Consider the following 16,393-nt stretch of genomic DNA (forward strand, 5'->3'; position numbering starts at 1 on the left):
CTTACTTTCAAATGATTTGGGATGGAAGTCTCAAAGTCAAATCTTGCAATAAAAAGCACTTGGAAAAAACCTCACACCCTCCGCTCAATACTCACTAGTACCCTCATAGGGCTAGAATAACAGCTATGACTCAACGATTTCCTTCCTTACAGACCAGAACCTAGTAGGTAAGATGCTACTAACGTAGGGAAGACACTTTGCTCGCACCCTCCTACCCTTTTTACTTATAAAATAAAAAATAAAAAAAAAAATTAATAAAAAAAAGTCAAGTGTTATTGTGAGATTAATGATTCATTTTTTAACCAATGAAGGGGAATTGACAATGACTCTTTTTCTTAACCAAGAAAATACATTCTTGAAAAGGCAAAAACTGTATTTATAATTTTATTTTCTAGTATTGCAAGGGTCCGGGAACGATATTATATAACCAGAAACACAAAACCAGCTTGTATAGAAAATGGATTTTCTTTTCCAATTTTCCGCCCCACCTTTTCAAATTCTAAGCAATAAAAAATTCAAAGAATGCATCTTTCTTTTCCCATATATACACTTTTAAATCAGTTATGCATATGGGGAAAATTTTCAAACAAAATAATCAATGCTTGAAATCTCATTGGTATTGGTTTAGCTCTTGTCTTCATGTCGATAAGAGAATAATAATTCTTGTTAACTTCGGGGAGCAATCCAGGATCAACAATAGCAGTCGGACATGTTCATTTCGTTATTGTCCAACCCCTTCACATTACCAGTTGATGATAATGAAGGCTCAATTGCTGCAATAGCTTGTTGGGTCGAGGTTCCTTCGTTTGTGACATTGTTTCTTTGTGTTTAAGATGTTCTATTAGTAGTGCTAAAGATGATGCCTCCTCATCCCTAGCTTCATAGTTCATAGTAAAGGTTGTAGTTATAGGTGTGGTATGCGTTATGTTCTTTGAGAGAGGACTCCACCTCAGTTGTTGGTCCCATTACACTTTTTATGGAGAAATACTGCATAAAAGAAAATGTTCAAAGTAAATAAACGACCACATAAGGATAGCAGAAGATGAAGATAAAATTTAAGAATTAAATAGTCTACAACTTACTACTAATAAAAACCTCAAACACATTTGTCTAACTAGTAAGCTAACAATTTTACTCTCCTAAAGTAAATTATTAATTCTAGTAATGTAAAATAACTTTATGATATTCAGATTGGAGCAGATTGGAAGAAAACTTTTAACCCAACCAATGTCTCATGGTTGTAAAAATTCTCAATCTACCTCTAATTTATTAACCACCACGAAGGGTCAATTGATGTTAGTAGTGGTTTAGACACAGTGGGCTAGGCAAGTTAAAAATAAAAATAACATCCTAAATTAACATTCTTTATCAGGTTTTTAGGAGTGTAAGGTCTAATTGGGTGTCACAAGTTCACATGTAAGTATAAACTTTCCACCACAAAAGTTTCTCTCTCAGAATTTTATAACAAAAGTTTTTTTCTATTAACTCCTGTATAAGTGAGTCGGGCCAGGTCTATCGTTAAGCAATATTACCTTCACCTGAATTTGCTATCTAACACATACTTGCATAGTGTTGAATTCCATACAAGCTTTGAAGATACATCAATGGTGTAATGAAAACTCAGAGAGAGAGAGAAAAGAATGATGTGAAACTTGTATATTGAATTAATTGATAAGTTTACAATGCTCTGTTCTTTATATAGTGAGAACAAAGACGGGAAAGCTGAGTAACAGAAAAATAACTGCCTAACCAATCCAAACTGTACACGTGGAATAAGAGATAACAAACTCATTAACCTGTATACAAAACGACAACCGTTTATGGTTATGGCTATCTAAACTAAGCTAAACTAAACTACTGTAGTTTAGCTCTATATTTACAAAACTACAATGCTTTGTAATACAAACACTGATATCTATATCCTATAACAAACTCAATACTCCCCCTCAAGATGAACCATAGATGTTGATTAGGTTCATCTTGGATAGAAGGAAGTAAAATTGCTTGTATCCAAGGGCTTTGGTGAAGAAGTCAGCGATCTGGTGTCTAGTAGGCACATGAAAAGTTTTAATCACCCCATCTTGAATCTTACTTCGAATATAGTGACAGTCAACCTCTATGTGCTTTGTACGTTCGTGAAATACTGGATTTGCAGCAATATAGAGAGCTGCCTTGCTATCACAATACAAAGAGGCTGGATGATTGTGATCTAAACCAAAGGTTCTGAGTAATGCCAACAACCAGACAAGCTCACTTGTGACAGTAGCTATTGCACGATACTCAGATTCTGCTGATGATCTGGACACTACTTGTTGCTTTTTACATTTCCAGGATATAAGGGAGTCACCAAGGAAGACACAAAATCCTGAAACTGATCGTCTAGTGTCCGGGCAAGCTGCCCAATCAGCATCACAGTAGGCTTTGAGCTTCAACTCAGAGCTTGCAGATAGAAATAAACCCTGCCCTAGTGTCTTCTTAAGATACTTAAGTACCTGATAAACTGCTTGTAAATGAGGAATCTGAGGTGAACTCATAAACTGACTCAGTTTGTGCACTGAGTAACAAATGTCAGGTCTAGTTAGAGTCAGATAGAGCAGTTTGCCTATAATTCTTCTATACAAAGATGGATCTGGTGCAGCCTCTCCCATTGAACTCCTAAATTTGGTTGATTGATCCATAGGCACATTAGCAGGCTTACTTGCTAGCAGATCTGTATCAGATAGCAGCTCCAAAACAAACTTCCTTTGACATAAACTAATACCTTTCTCAGTCCTAGCAACCTCAAGGCCTAAGAAATACTTCAAAGTACCAAGATCCTTGAGTTTGAACTTGGCATCTAGGAAAACCTTGAAAGTATTGACTGCCTCCACATTATTGCTAACTATCAAAATGTCATCCACATAGACTAGCAAGATGAGAATTGAACCCTTGCTAACCTTAGTGAAGACAGAGTAATCTGATTTAGATTGAATAAAACCATGATCAAGCAGAGCAGATGAGAGCTTAGCAAACCATTGTCTACTGGCCTGTTTCAATCCATAAAGGGATTTAGTGAGTTTGCACACCTCCCCCTTGCTGCCAAATCCAGGAGGGGGGACCATATACACTTCCTCAGTCAATTCCCCATGTAAGAAGGCATTGTTGACATCTAATTGGAACAGATGCCAACCATACACAGCAACCATAGCCAAAAGGGTCCTAACAGTCACAAATTTCACCACAGGAAAGAAGGTCTCAAAGTAATCAACTCCCTCAGTTTGAGTAAAACCTTTAGCAACCAATCTAGCCTTGTACCTCTCAATGGAGCCATCAGCTTTAAGCTTGATTTTGTATACCCACTTGCACCCAATTGGCACTTTACCAGGAGGCAGTTTGGCCATGACCCAAGTCTTGTTAGCCTGAAGTGCATCAATCTCAGCCTTCATGGCAGCTTGCCACAATGGATTAGGTAAAGCTTCAGCATAGGAAGTGGGTTCCTTGGCAATAGACAAGGCAACAGAGAAGACTCTATGTGCATTAGACAGCTTAGAATAAGAAAGAGTTGAGGAAAGTGGATAAAGGATACCTGGACTGTCATTGGAGATTGAATCATGGGAAGGTAGAGAAGTGGAAGCCAAGTTGCAGTGATGATTAGGAATGAGAGTGGAAGCTAAACTAAAGTGGTAGTCATGAAGATATGAAGGAGTTTTATGAGTCCTAGTGGACTTTCTAACAAGAGGTAAGTCAGGTTGAACAATAGGGAAGTCAGGTTGAATGGGAGGTTCATGTTGATGAGGAATAACAGGATTAGGATGAGAAGAATCAAGATCAGGGTGAACAAGATCTAGAAATTCATCAGGAGGTATAGCAATATCAACAGAACTAAAAGGAAGAGAAAATTCAGCAGAAATAGAAGCAATAGAATCTGGAAAATGTGACTGAGATGGAAAGATATTGTGAGAAATTGAAGGAGAACTAGGAATGGGTTTAGTATGCCAGTGTTTAAAGGGAAAAACAGTCTCTTTGAAGATAACATCTCTTGACAGAAACATATTTCTAGTGGAAAAATCATACAACTTATACCCTTTAGTCCCAAAAGGATAACCAAGAAATATGCATGCCTTTGCTCTAGGATCAAATTTTGATCTGTTCCTAGTTAAAGTAGAGGCATAGCATAGGCAACCAAAAGATTTAAGGTGCTGATATGAAGGGGAATGACCTAAAAGTTTCTGGTATGGGGTAAGATTGCCTAAAAGAGGACTAGGAAGCCTGTTGATGAGATATGTGACTGTGAGAACACAATCTCCCCAGAATTTTAAAGGTAAGTTGGCATGAAATCTCAAGGCTCTAGCAACATTCAATAGATGCTGGTGTTTTCTTTCAACAACAGCATTTTGCTGTGGAGTTTCAACACAGAACAGTTGATGTAAAACACCTTTGGAAGCATAAAATGAAGAAAGAGCAAATTCAGGACCATTATCACTCCGAATGACCTTAATGGACACTTTGAATTGATTAAGAATCATTTGAAAGAAGGTTTGAATTAGAGAAGAAGCATCAGATTTGTACCTCATTAAATAAACCCAAGTGCATCTACTATGGTCATCAACCAAAGTAAGAAAGTATTTTGAGCCATTTAAGGAAGGAGTAGAATAGGGTCCCCAAATATCATCATGGATTAAATCAAAACAAGCTAAGGAAACACTTGTGGATTTAGAAAAAGGTAATTTGTGCTGTTTAGATAAAGGGCAGATATGACAATCAAAGGAGTTGTTATTATTACAAGAAGTCAGATCAGGTACAATAGGTTTCAACAAAGCTAGTCTTTGTGAAGAGGGATGACCCAATCTATAATGCCACAATCTAACAACATCATTTGAAGTAGCAACAAAAGGAGAAGAATCAAGATTACAGGCATTGACACGTTTATTACAAAGGAAAGATGGTAATTTGGATAGAACCTCTGAAACAGAAGACGTTAAGGTGATGGAATCATTGCACTGCAAGATATACAGCCCTCCATGTCTCTTACCCAACCCAATCATCTTCCAATGCAGTAAGTCCTAGAGAAAACAGTAATGAGAAAGGAAGATGCAACAACATGAAGGGTTTTGGGTTAGTTTGCTTATGGAAATAAGATTGAAAGAAAAGGTAGGAATGCAAAGAACATTTTCTAGAATCAATGTGGCTGAGATTTTAACAGTTCCAACATGAGTCACCTTAACCATTTCACCATTAGGGAGTCTAACTGAAATCTGAACAGAAGAAGTGACAGAAGTGAAGAAGTGAATGGAATGTACCATGTGGTCTGTTGCACCACTATCAAGAATCCAATCATATGAACTAATATGAGAGGTATTTACACTGGAAGAAAAGACTGAATGCTCAAGGGAAGGGGAAAAACAAATACCTGATAAGGTTTGGGCTTGAACATCCATTGAAGGCTGAGTAATGATGGTGGCAACTTGATAAGCATTTGCCAAACATGCCTTTGGTGGTGCTTGAGTGCCAAAGTGACATTGAGAGTTCAACAAACCAATCAATTGCTGATATTGAGCCTTGGTTAGAGCAACAGGTTCACTGATATGATCTTCAGCAGCAACGACAGTGTTTGCAAAAGGTTGACCACCTTTGTTTTTGAACTTATACCCAGGAGGATATCCATGTAACTTGTAGCACTTGTCAACAACATGCCCCATGGCTCCAGAATGAGTGCATTGTGGCCTGCCATTCTTGAACTTAACAAAGGTCTTGGTGTTACCAGGTTTAGACCCAAAAGCTGCTAAAGCTGCTGATGTATCAACCAAGGCCTTCTTCCCAGCACCTACTTTTCTCTGCTTCTCATCTTGCAGTAGAAGAGAGAACACTTTGCTTAAGGTAGGCACAGGCTCCATAAGCAAAATTTGGCTCCTGACAGCTGCATATGTCTCATTCAACCCCATCAAGAATGACATGGTACATTCCTCAACTTGATGACCACATGTACATGTCCTATAATTGGAGAATTCATCCCAAAGACCTTTAAATTTGGCATAATACGCATTGATTGTTAAATCCTCTTGAGTCAATGAACTAATTTCCTTTCTCAAGTCAAAAATTGTAGGTCCATTTCCTTGCCCAAACCTGTTTTGCAGATCAATCCATACATCTCTGGCAGTCTTGAAATAAACTATACTTGACTGCAACTCCTTGGAAACAGAATTAAACAGCCAAGCTAGGACTGTACTATTGCATTTATTCCATGCTGTGTAATTTGGGTGATCAACAGATTGAGGCTTAGGGATAGAACCATCAATGAAGCCCAATTTAGTTTTGGCATCCAAAGAAATAAGGATCGCCCTACTCTAGATGTTATAGTTTTCTTCAGTGAGGTGTTGAACCACTAAAGAAACTCCTGGATTATCACCACTGGATAGAAAATAGGGGCTAGATGTGTTTTCCCAAGGTTGGACAATAGGAGCAGTAGCACTAGAGGTACTCTCAGTCATGCTTATCAAGGAGAAATGACGAAAATTCAAGGTCTCAAGCAACTAAAACCAAGAATTGAAAAGAAAAATCAAGAATTGATTTTCTTTGAGAATTCTTCAAGAAACAAGAATTTGGATTCTGTGTGACAATCAAGATGTAATTCACAATCTTGATGAGATCACAAAGAAAACAGTAAATTGGGAATGGAATAACCCTAGGATCGAAAAAAAAAAAAAAAATTGAATTGAAACCCTAAGATTGAATATTTCAATTTCAATTATCAACGGAAGAACAAAACAAGATTTCAACACACTAAAAGAATTGAAACCTCAAAGATGATGAACTTAATGCAAGAATCAACAGAAATACAACAAGTAAATTTCTAGTTGATCTGAAAGAAGCACTAAGAAATCAAAGAAGAACGTAATTGAACTAGGAAATTTCAGAATACCATACTTGAATGATCTCTGACCTAGTTCAAGCTCTGATACCATGTTGAATTCCATACAAGCTTTGAAGATACATCAATGGTGGAATGAAAACTCAGAGAGAGAGAGAAAAGAATGATGTGAAACTTGTATATTGAATTAATTGATAAGTTTACAATGCTCTGTTCTTTATATAGTGAGAACAGAGACGGGAAAGCTGAGTAACAGAAAAATAACTGCCTAACCAATCCAAACTGTACACGTGGAATAAGAGATAACAAACTCATTAACCTGTATACAAAACGACAACCGTTTATGGTTATGGCTATCTAAACTAAGCTAAACTAAACTACTGTAGTTTAGCTCTATATTTACAAAACTACAATGCTTTGTAATACAAACACTGATATCTATATCCTATAACAAACTCAATACATAGTCCTCTATTGGTTACAATAAAATAAAATAAAAAACTTGCTTAGTATTTGTTCCACTGAAAAACGCAAACAAAATACCAGCTCAATGGCAACTCTATTGCTAATACATCATCTTTATGTGTCAATGAAGAACTGTCCTATTTTGTCCTCAATAGCATCTCACATTTTGTCTTTTCCCTTCTACTTAATCCAAAGGAATATTGCCATCGGAATAGAAAACATGGAGGGCGTGAGTATCATCCTCAAGCAGCTCAAACCAAAATATTATCTCATTCAATTTCTAAAGTTAGACTTCAATTATATATAAATTTTAAAAAAATCATTAAGGAATAAAAAAAATCACAAGATTCTTCTCCACTTCCTCATAAAGGGTACTAGCTAGAATCTCATATTTGAGGAAACAAAAATACAAATTACCCCAACCAGAAGAGAAAGTGCAAAGCAATTGCAACACCCATAGACTCACTTTGTACAGTTGTAAATCAAACCCCAATGAGATTTTTCTTTTTATTTCATTTGTTAGATAATCATAATTATTTGGCTAAGTCTTCTTGCAAAAAGGATAATTCTAAAAGAATAGAGTGATGTTAGGAATATTACAAATTTTAATATTATTATAAACATGTCAACTTTTAAAAACAAGACAAAAAGTTAATTGAAAAATATTTATTATATTATTGATGTGACACTAATTACATTCATTTTGTGTAGATTTGGGCATTGGTATTGGGCAGTTTAGATCACAATCAAATTGCATGGTCCGACCATACAAGTAAAAGTAGATATTGGTTCGCTGTTTTACTTGTTTCTCTTTTTCAGAAGAAAAAAGAATGAAAAGAGCATAAAACCAAGCAAGAAAAAAAAAGGGTGAGGCTTTACACAAGCAAATTAGTTTAAAAAAAAAAAAATTGCATGTAGCTTTTATCTCAATCACATAATATCACCAATCCATATCCAATATCATCTCTACCAAATTATATGAAACGTGATATACTGAAATAGAAAAAGCTTTTTTTTTTTTTAAAAAAAAGGAAAAGAAGAAGATCAAAGCCACAAAACCAGTTAAAGTTTATTTAAGAAGGTTCTGTTAAGCCAAATGACAAATCTCCATCTTGGAACTTGGAAGTTAACAACTAGCATTCTAGGACTAACTGCGATCAAGCTCTTGGAAAACTTTATATGACATTGGATTCTAGCCTTTTCTTTTCCCAGTCACCTTACAAACAAGATTTTTTTTTTTTTTTTTTTTAAAGCCAAAATAAGGCAAGAGATCGCTGTAATAATGTGAGAACATATAATGTAATATTGTACACAGTACTCTGACCCTTATCATAAATTACAACAAGACGATGACAAGTTCATCACATGCATTTAAGATTTTGCATTTAAAAGATTACCTAGTGAGCGAGACATATGGAGGATTCCATGAACTCGTAAGCCATCTCGATAAACAATATGGCCACCATCTTTTTTAATCCTTTCTAACTCCTCATGTCTCACACTCACAGGCTGCAATAGAAATTATTTCAAAACACAAATATTTGAAGTTAAAAAATGTGAGCCACTAGGAAAAGAATTGGGTGCAAATCTGAGTACAAAATTTAAAAAGAAAAGTAGAAACCCTCACCTTTGGAAGTACAATCCTCCACTTAGTTCCATGATATGTGGTTGGTGAATACACAGAAAGTAAAATATTTGTTGTTGGGGGTTTTGTGGCGTTTTGTGTGGGTTGTGAAATGATATATTTTATAGTTTATTACTTTTAAAATTAGGTATACGTAATGTTTGGGATTTGAGTAAAAGATTGTAATAATGTTTGGAATCTGAGTAAAAAAGAGCTGTTGAAATTGATGAATCTTGTGCTCCAATAATGATTTTCATCCTGGCTAGAACCTGTTGGTCATTCACTCTAGGACATTGCCACCGTGATGCCATCTCTTGTTTGGACCTCACCTCTTTGGTAATACCATGTTGATCAAAGCCCCCCTCACGTCCATCCTGCATCAAACAAGTTTCTTCATTTAACTCTTTCAAAGTGAAGAAGTATGGCTTGGTCCACACAGAAACAAAGGACTACGGTCATATACAATGAAAATAGTCAAATTATATTCATTATAGAAGATAGTAAAACTAAATGTCATAGCTAATTATAAACCACGAGTATTTTTATTTTTGCAAACCCACAATATAACATGTGCACTACAGGAGATCTAACATTGAAATATCATTATTAGGAAATAGAGGATTTGAAATCAAAATATTCACCATGGAGAAACTTAAACATATAGAACCCACTGTGCTCTATTTAGGAAGGAACTTGAATGGGAATTTCAGCAAAAGAGCCAAGTAAATTACATGCTCAGATACTATAATGTCATGTTGAATGTGCTTGATTAGGTCCTTGATATAACCGTATTGTTTCTATACATGGATATAGTCCACTAGGAGTCTTTCTTCCTTGGTTATCAAAAAAAAAGGAGTCTATTCCTTATAATAGCTTCTAACTCCCAAGTCCCAAATAGGCAACGAAAAGAAAAAACTAATCAAGTGCAACAAAGGAACACATAACGTCATATTGTGCTTCAGGAAATGACCCAATTTATCATTTGTCTTGCGACAAAAATGCTAGAGAGCATAGCAGTATGATCATGTAAAGCAGTCAATTCCCACATACAAATTTGAATTCAGAATCCACACATAGTACTATCCCCACTAGAAAACTCTGTTCCAGTGGAATGTTATCATATAAATTACAGAATTCACTTAGCAGCCACTGCTATGTCTCATCATTTATTGGGGGCTGCTTATTCACACCTATAGTGATTACAAAAAAATGAAATTACTCATAAAAAAATGATTGATATTCTGAGGTAGGTTTTCCCTCTATGCTTCATTAAGATAACATAAATCATAATGCACGTTTTAAATATTTTCCAGAAATGTCATACTTTTTCATCTTCCCCATTCAATTCCAAAGACGATTGAAAACAGAACAATGGACACCAGTAAATTGCCATCAATCAAAGTTGATTCACTAGCATTATAACTCAAAGATTATAGGGTTACCACCTAGTGATTCAAAATAATTTAAAGGAAGAACATAGTTGGCACATATGATCTAAATGTGAAGCATGGAATTAATTTTCCACTATAAATAAATCTATCATGTTATTCATATTTAAGCCATTCAATTAATCATTTCTGGAAATAATTAAGGTACAATTAGTTTCTCTGTTAGATAAATGAGGGAGACAATGCTAAATTTCAATCTTCTAGAGATATTTTCCTCCCTCACAAAAATTTAATGTTGCTTAATGCAGAAAATGTAATTTCTACCGCAGAATCAACATAAATACCATAAAAGGTAGAAAAGAATTTTGTGGAGATAGCAGAATCATTTTCCTAATTATATTTAAAACAATATCAGCTTTTAAAGAAGGTCAATTAGGAACAAAGCCACTAAAGAGAAAAAACTGAAACACATTTTGACAAGGTTATTAAAGAACTAATATGAGAAAACATACAAGTCCATACCAAGCCCTTATGTTAGAATAAAAGACCATGGCAAGACCCCATAGAATTAAGAGGGCTAAAGGTCATGCCAATTCTGCACTTCACAATCTATTCCTAAGTACACTGTTGGTAATTTGTACTTCTGTCCATATACTACCTACGTATGAAAAAGCCACAAGAAAACCAGAAAAGGAATAAAATGTGTACGATTGGTGAAATCACTGTATTTCCAAAACATCCTTTGTATGCAAAGCTAGATGTAGTCTTTACCAAAAATAGAGACTAAGGCCTTGTTTGGGTGGAAAAATATCATCACTCATCACTCAAATATCATCATTCATCACTCATCACCCTATAACTCATTTCCTATCACCTAAAAATCCCCAAACATCTCCTAAACCAGGTTTGGCACCTAAACCCAGTTATGTTTTCAAATCAAAAAACTCAAAAATGTGGGACCCACACTTTGAGGAAGTGAAGAAAGATGGGACTGTAGTGATGTGGCTGTGCAGATGGGGCTGTAGTTGTGGAAGCAAATGCTCATTAGAGCCGTTGGTGGGGAGTACAAAAAGGAGCTGCGGATTTAACTCTTCTCTGACCGTGGGGCTTGCTGATGTGAGGGTATTTACGAAATTGTCATCCATTACTTTGTTTTTGTAATTCAAAAACACCTAAAACTTGTTTTTGTTTTTAGTAACTCATTAACCGGTTTGGGGAGAACTAAGTGATGGAAACAAAACCCCAAAACCCATCCAAACAAGCACCTTCTCTGTGGGACCTACTTATTTTGGGTGATGAGTGATGGAAGTAGGGTGATGAGTGATGGAAACCCACAAATCCAAACAACCCCTAAATCTCCACTTCTAAAACAATCATAGACTCCGACCAAGAAAACAAAAGTAAAGGTTATTATAAACCAACCATGATATTGGCTGGGTATAATTTTACATGACAATTGACAAGAACAATGCCAATTACGATAATCTATCACAATCATGATCATTGTCAATTGTCATTATGCAACAGCAACTTGAATTATATCATTCCTATTAGGTTAATGAAAACCAAATGTTCCATAAGAGCATGAGATTTTCTATTTTACCTTTTTTCCTTATCTTCCTTTTTTCATTTAGAACTTTCATCTCACACAACCACAACACTGCTCATATTAGCAAATAACTTTTAATAAACTACATCATAAAAAGAAAGCCTTAAAGGTAAGAAGAACATGAGTTTCACAGGAAATTCAGCTCCACAGGTAAAATTAGAGACACAATCTACTGATAAAAATGGTTTGAACAAACACATGAGATTAACCCATGGTCCAATTTTTTTAATAAAAAAATGATAACATGAGACTTCTGCACAATATTTAAACATCAGTAGAGAAATCAAGTACATAATTTTATGAAAATCAAAAAAGCAACTATATTTGCTGTATAATACTAATCTGAGTAAAATTTTTATCAAAAAACGTGGTATGGTATCAGGTAGTTCTGATGTCAAAAACTTACAGAGTAAGGTGGGGATTCTATCTTTACAGCATCCTGATAAGTAACAGTCGCCGTGTGTGTCAACAAGCTACCATGATAAAATCATGTTCTATTATGAAACTTCAACTATTTCTAGGATCTTCTGAGAAGAAAATAGAATTTGGTAACTCTAATGGGAATTAAAAACTTCAAAATTGAGTTGTGATGGATGGATTTGTGAATAGACTCTGGGGCAACTTTACTTTATATAGAGGTGATCCAGAAAGCTGCATGTAACCAAAGGGCTTATGTGATAACACCTGCCATAGGTGGTTTCTATAGCTGTCAATCAGCGAAAATGTAACGCTGCATGTAATGCTAAATCTGTTTTGCAACATGGCCAAAACGTTTTCTGTAAAACGACAAAGTATGTAAGGTGGAATTGATTCTTCACTAATCTCCATTTTGCTCGTTTCTTTTCTTAATACATGTAAAGATGAAATTACATCATAATCACCTGCAAAAATGCATATTAACAAGTATATCCTAGTCTTAGAAACCAAATGATTTCTAACCATCCACTTGGCCATCATTGGCTAAAGAAAGATAAACCTTAATGCCTCAACCAGATAGAGAGACAGAGAGATTGCCACTTTTGTAATAATCTTAATGGTTAAGGTAAGGAATCATATCTTAACCAATGGCTCTGGATATGCTAACAATAATGGAGCATTAAAATGCATCACTGAAGACATGTATGATCAAGAATGGTAGTATATGAATTAACATCTCATCAATCTCCAAAAACCAGATTCCGCAACAACTCAAAGCATCTAAAGTCTATACCATTGGTGCTTTGTCTGAGTTATGATCAAGTCCAACAACCAAAGTACTTAGGGGTGCTTTGAGCAATTTTTATCAATATTTAGAAGTGGTTTGTACGTCAGTCAAAAGAACAGGATTTTTAAATTAGGTTCAAAACTAAAAAGGAACTTGTAGTTCTTTTTCAAGTCTTCCTGATTCATATTTAAACCAAAAAATTCTAATGCTTTTGTATGAAGGGGGAAAAGAATGGCAAAAAATAATCAATTGCTCTTCGGAAGGTTTAAAAAAAAAATAAAAAATAAAATAAAAAAGGACTAGTGACAACTATCATGCATACTTTTAAAGGATTAATGATGAAGGGTCCAAGGGTTATTAAATTCTAGTTAATGAGTACTTAGGATTTTATTATGGGTTTGCTAGGGCTATCAATCTTGAATCTTGTTTAACTTAAGAATATTAAGAAGATTAATAGTGTTGATATTAAAGAGAACAAGAAGAAAATGATAGTAATGTGTTGGTAATGAGGTGGTTGAAGAAGAAGAAAGAAACCTAAGCACATACTTACTCAAGTAAATATTCAAGCTCACAGACTTGCAGTTTTGATCCTTTCAATGTTATACTCATTTGAGAAAAAATGCACTCTCTTTTTTCTGAACAAATTCATTCAAATCATAACTGTATTCATAATTTGTGACAAACCTAAATTTGGAACACAAAACCTGATCAAGCTATAACTTGTCCAACGAGGATGACGCAGGTTTCCCTGTATAATCCCTTTCTGTCTATAATAAAAAACTTTATCATAACATATGAAAGTAACCCATGAATGATCACAGTAAATGCAAGGGTATTAGTTTACAGTTCATAATAGGGACCTGGTCCTACAAAAGTGCAAGACCTAACTATAGGTAAGTATTATAGTCCACAACATACATAGCTAGAACAGACTTTAGATTTAAAAAAATAAATAAAAAAAGAGCCTCATCACATGCTCGAAGAACATGTGTGATGAGGCTAGTATATATATATATATATATAGCGAGGCAAGAACTCATTACATTTCTTCTTCTAGTTATTAAGTTTATATGGGAAAGAGAAAGCAACACTTACAAATTCCCAGAATTAATGTATGCATTTATAATCACTAACAAAGCAGGATCAATGGAAATGACAGACTTCTCAAATAATCCATTAGAGATCAATTCAAGCCCGAAAATGTATATTAAATTTCACAATGACTTAGGTGAGTGATAATACTTGGGGTCAAATAGGAAGGTACAGGATTTTGGATTTCAATATTAATTGATAAAAGAAAGAAAGGAATCAGATATGACTTAAGAAGAACTCATATTCAACTATAAATTATCAACAATGTACTAGAGTTGTGCTTTTACTCTTCAACCTGCTATGAGATTAGGCATCAAAGGCTCCAGAAACAATACAGCAAATGAAACCCACTGATACACAGTGACCATACAAAGAATATACTTCTTATGTCATGACAGACTATTTTACAAGCTTTAAGGCTAATCTACCACCCTTACTCCTTTTCCAAGCTCTAATCCAGCAAAAATTAAATCCTGTACTAGTTTAAAGATGATTTTACACTTCAATTTCAAGATCCTTTACTGGTATATATTTCCTTGTCACTTTTAAGAAAAAGAAATATGACGATACGTCCCAACCGAGCCCAATTACTGTCAAGATATCTTGAAGATCATATCGGCTCGAAACCCATAAAGGGCTATGTGACAGAAATCTTTTCAAGAGAAATGTGGATCAGTAACTAACAAGCCAAGGTTAAACAGCCTACTGCCTATAATCGATGCCTAAGCCCAAACGTATAGATAAGCAAATTTATTTGACTGCTGAGCGTTTGTTACCTGAAATGCTCACCAATAGCAGCAGCAATTCGTTTGGTTAAACCCTTTTCTCAGTCAGTAGCATTGTGGAACTGGAACATCATCCCCTTCCCCTCACCTTTCCCATTTTGCGTAAACCAAACCAAACCGTCGCACTACCCATGATATCACTGAATAAAAGGGGTGGTGGATATATGGGAAGACTCAAAAAGTACAGTAATTAGTGCGGTTCTTTATGTTCTCATTTTTAGATTTTTTTTATGTGAAATTTTTTTTTGAGATGAAAATGTATTTTTTAGTTAAGTAACCACATGATTAAAACTTAAAGAGTCAATCAAAAAAAAAAAAAACTTAAAGAAGAATTTAAAGAACAGCACCTAAGGTATTATACCTTAATTTTGTCCGTGAGGATATATATACACACTAGTGAGTGAGGGAAAAATCTTCTTTTTTTTTTTAGAAGAATGGAAAAATCTTTTTCATTACACATGTTGTGATTTAAAAATTACTTAGAAAATAAATTAATTAAATGCAAATTAATTTTACTATCTTTAATGGATTACCATGCAAGGTATGTAACATATTTTGTCTGATGATGCCAAAAAACTAACAGTAAGTCACATGGTCCTCACGTGCTCGAAACAACACTTGCGCATCACAAAAAGTGAAGGCCTAACGGAGAATACCAATGTGGTACCAGCCAAATACCCTCCGAATGTCAAGTTAGAATTTCTCACAACTCTTGAGTGCCAGAGCCGGGGTAAATTATGCGTACCTTGGTTAGTGAGGGTATTATGGCTTTTATAGTAGTAGAGGATTGACATCTCTTCCTTGGCTTAGAGATCTTTTCCTTATAAGAGTCTCCATGAGCGCATTTTGCGGAGCCCTTTCCTTGTAGGAGTCCTTTTGATTAACACTAAACGTGGAGTACAAGATATTTCCTTATTCAAGCATGTGTGGGGACCAAGTAATGCCACATCCCCTTCAGTTAAGATATTTCCTTATTCAAGCACTTAATGCGTATCCCCTTCAGCTTATTGTCGTCAGCCTTCCCTCTTAGTCACCCAGGGTGCTCCCGTCAACCTTGAGGGAAAGCCGTAGACTTCCTACCATTGCTTGCCTATGAGCATAAGTGAGACCGACAGGTTTTGGGGCGTTGCCTTATGCCTTTTCATTTCAACATTACAATTTTATCCTTATCAACTGTCCCCTACTCCATAGCCTCATTAGCTTGAGCTGACGGGTTACGGAGTTGAGTTTTATTGTTAATTTTCTTTTGTTTAGACAAGAGAGAGAAAATCATTTATGGGGGACTCCTTGAGCAGTCATTATTAAATGCCTGAACAGGTGGCGTATCTTAATTGACTCCGCTTCTGGATGAGGGCGTCACTTCGTCTTCCGTGCATATT

General features: G+C 35.3%; 1 long non-coding RNA gene across 1 annotated transcript; it reads right to left on the minus strand.

Annotated features, from left to right (window-relative positions):
* Nucleotides 1-362: 362 nt before the first annotated feature.
* LOC126725998 (uncharacterized) lies at nucleotides 363-15,167 on the minus strand. The gene is made up of 4 exons (XR_007655665.1): nucleotides 15,006-15,167; nucleotides 8,940-9,310; nucleotides 8,710-8,821; nucleotides 363-987 (listed from the first exon to the last, which is right to left on the minus strand). It is a non-coding gene; the product is annotated as an uncharacterized LOC126725998 (long non-coding RNA).
* Between the last annotated feature and the right edge of the window lie 1,226 nt (nucleotides 15,168-16,393).

Source organism: Quercus robur, chromosome 5, assembly GCF_932294415.1.
Source record: "Quercus robur chromosome 5, dhQueRobu3.1, whole genome shotgun sequence".
NCBI lineage: Eukaryota > Viridiplantae > Streptophyta > Magnoliopsida > Fagales > Fagaceae > Quercus > Quercus robur.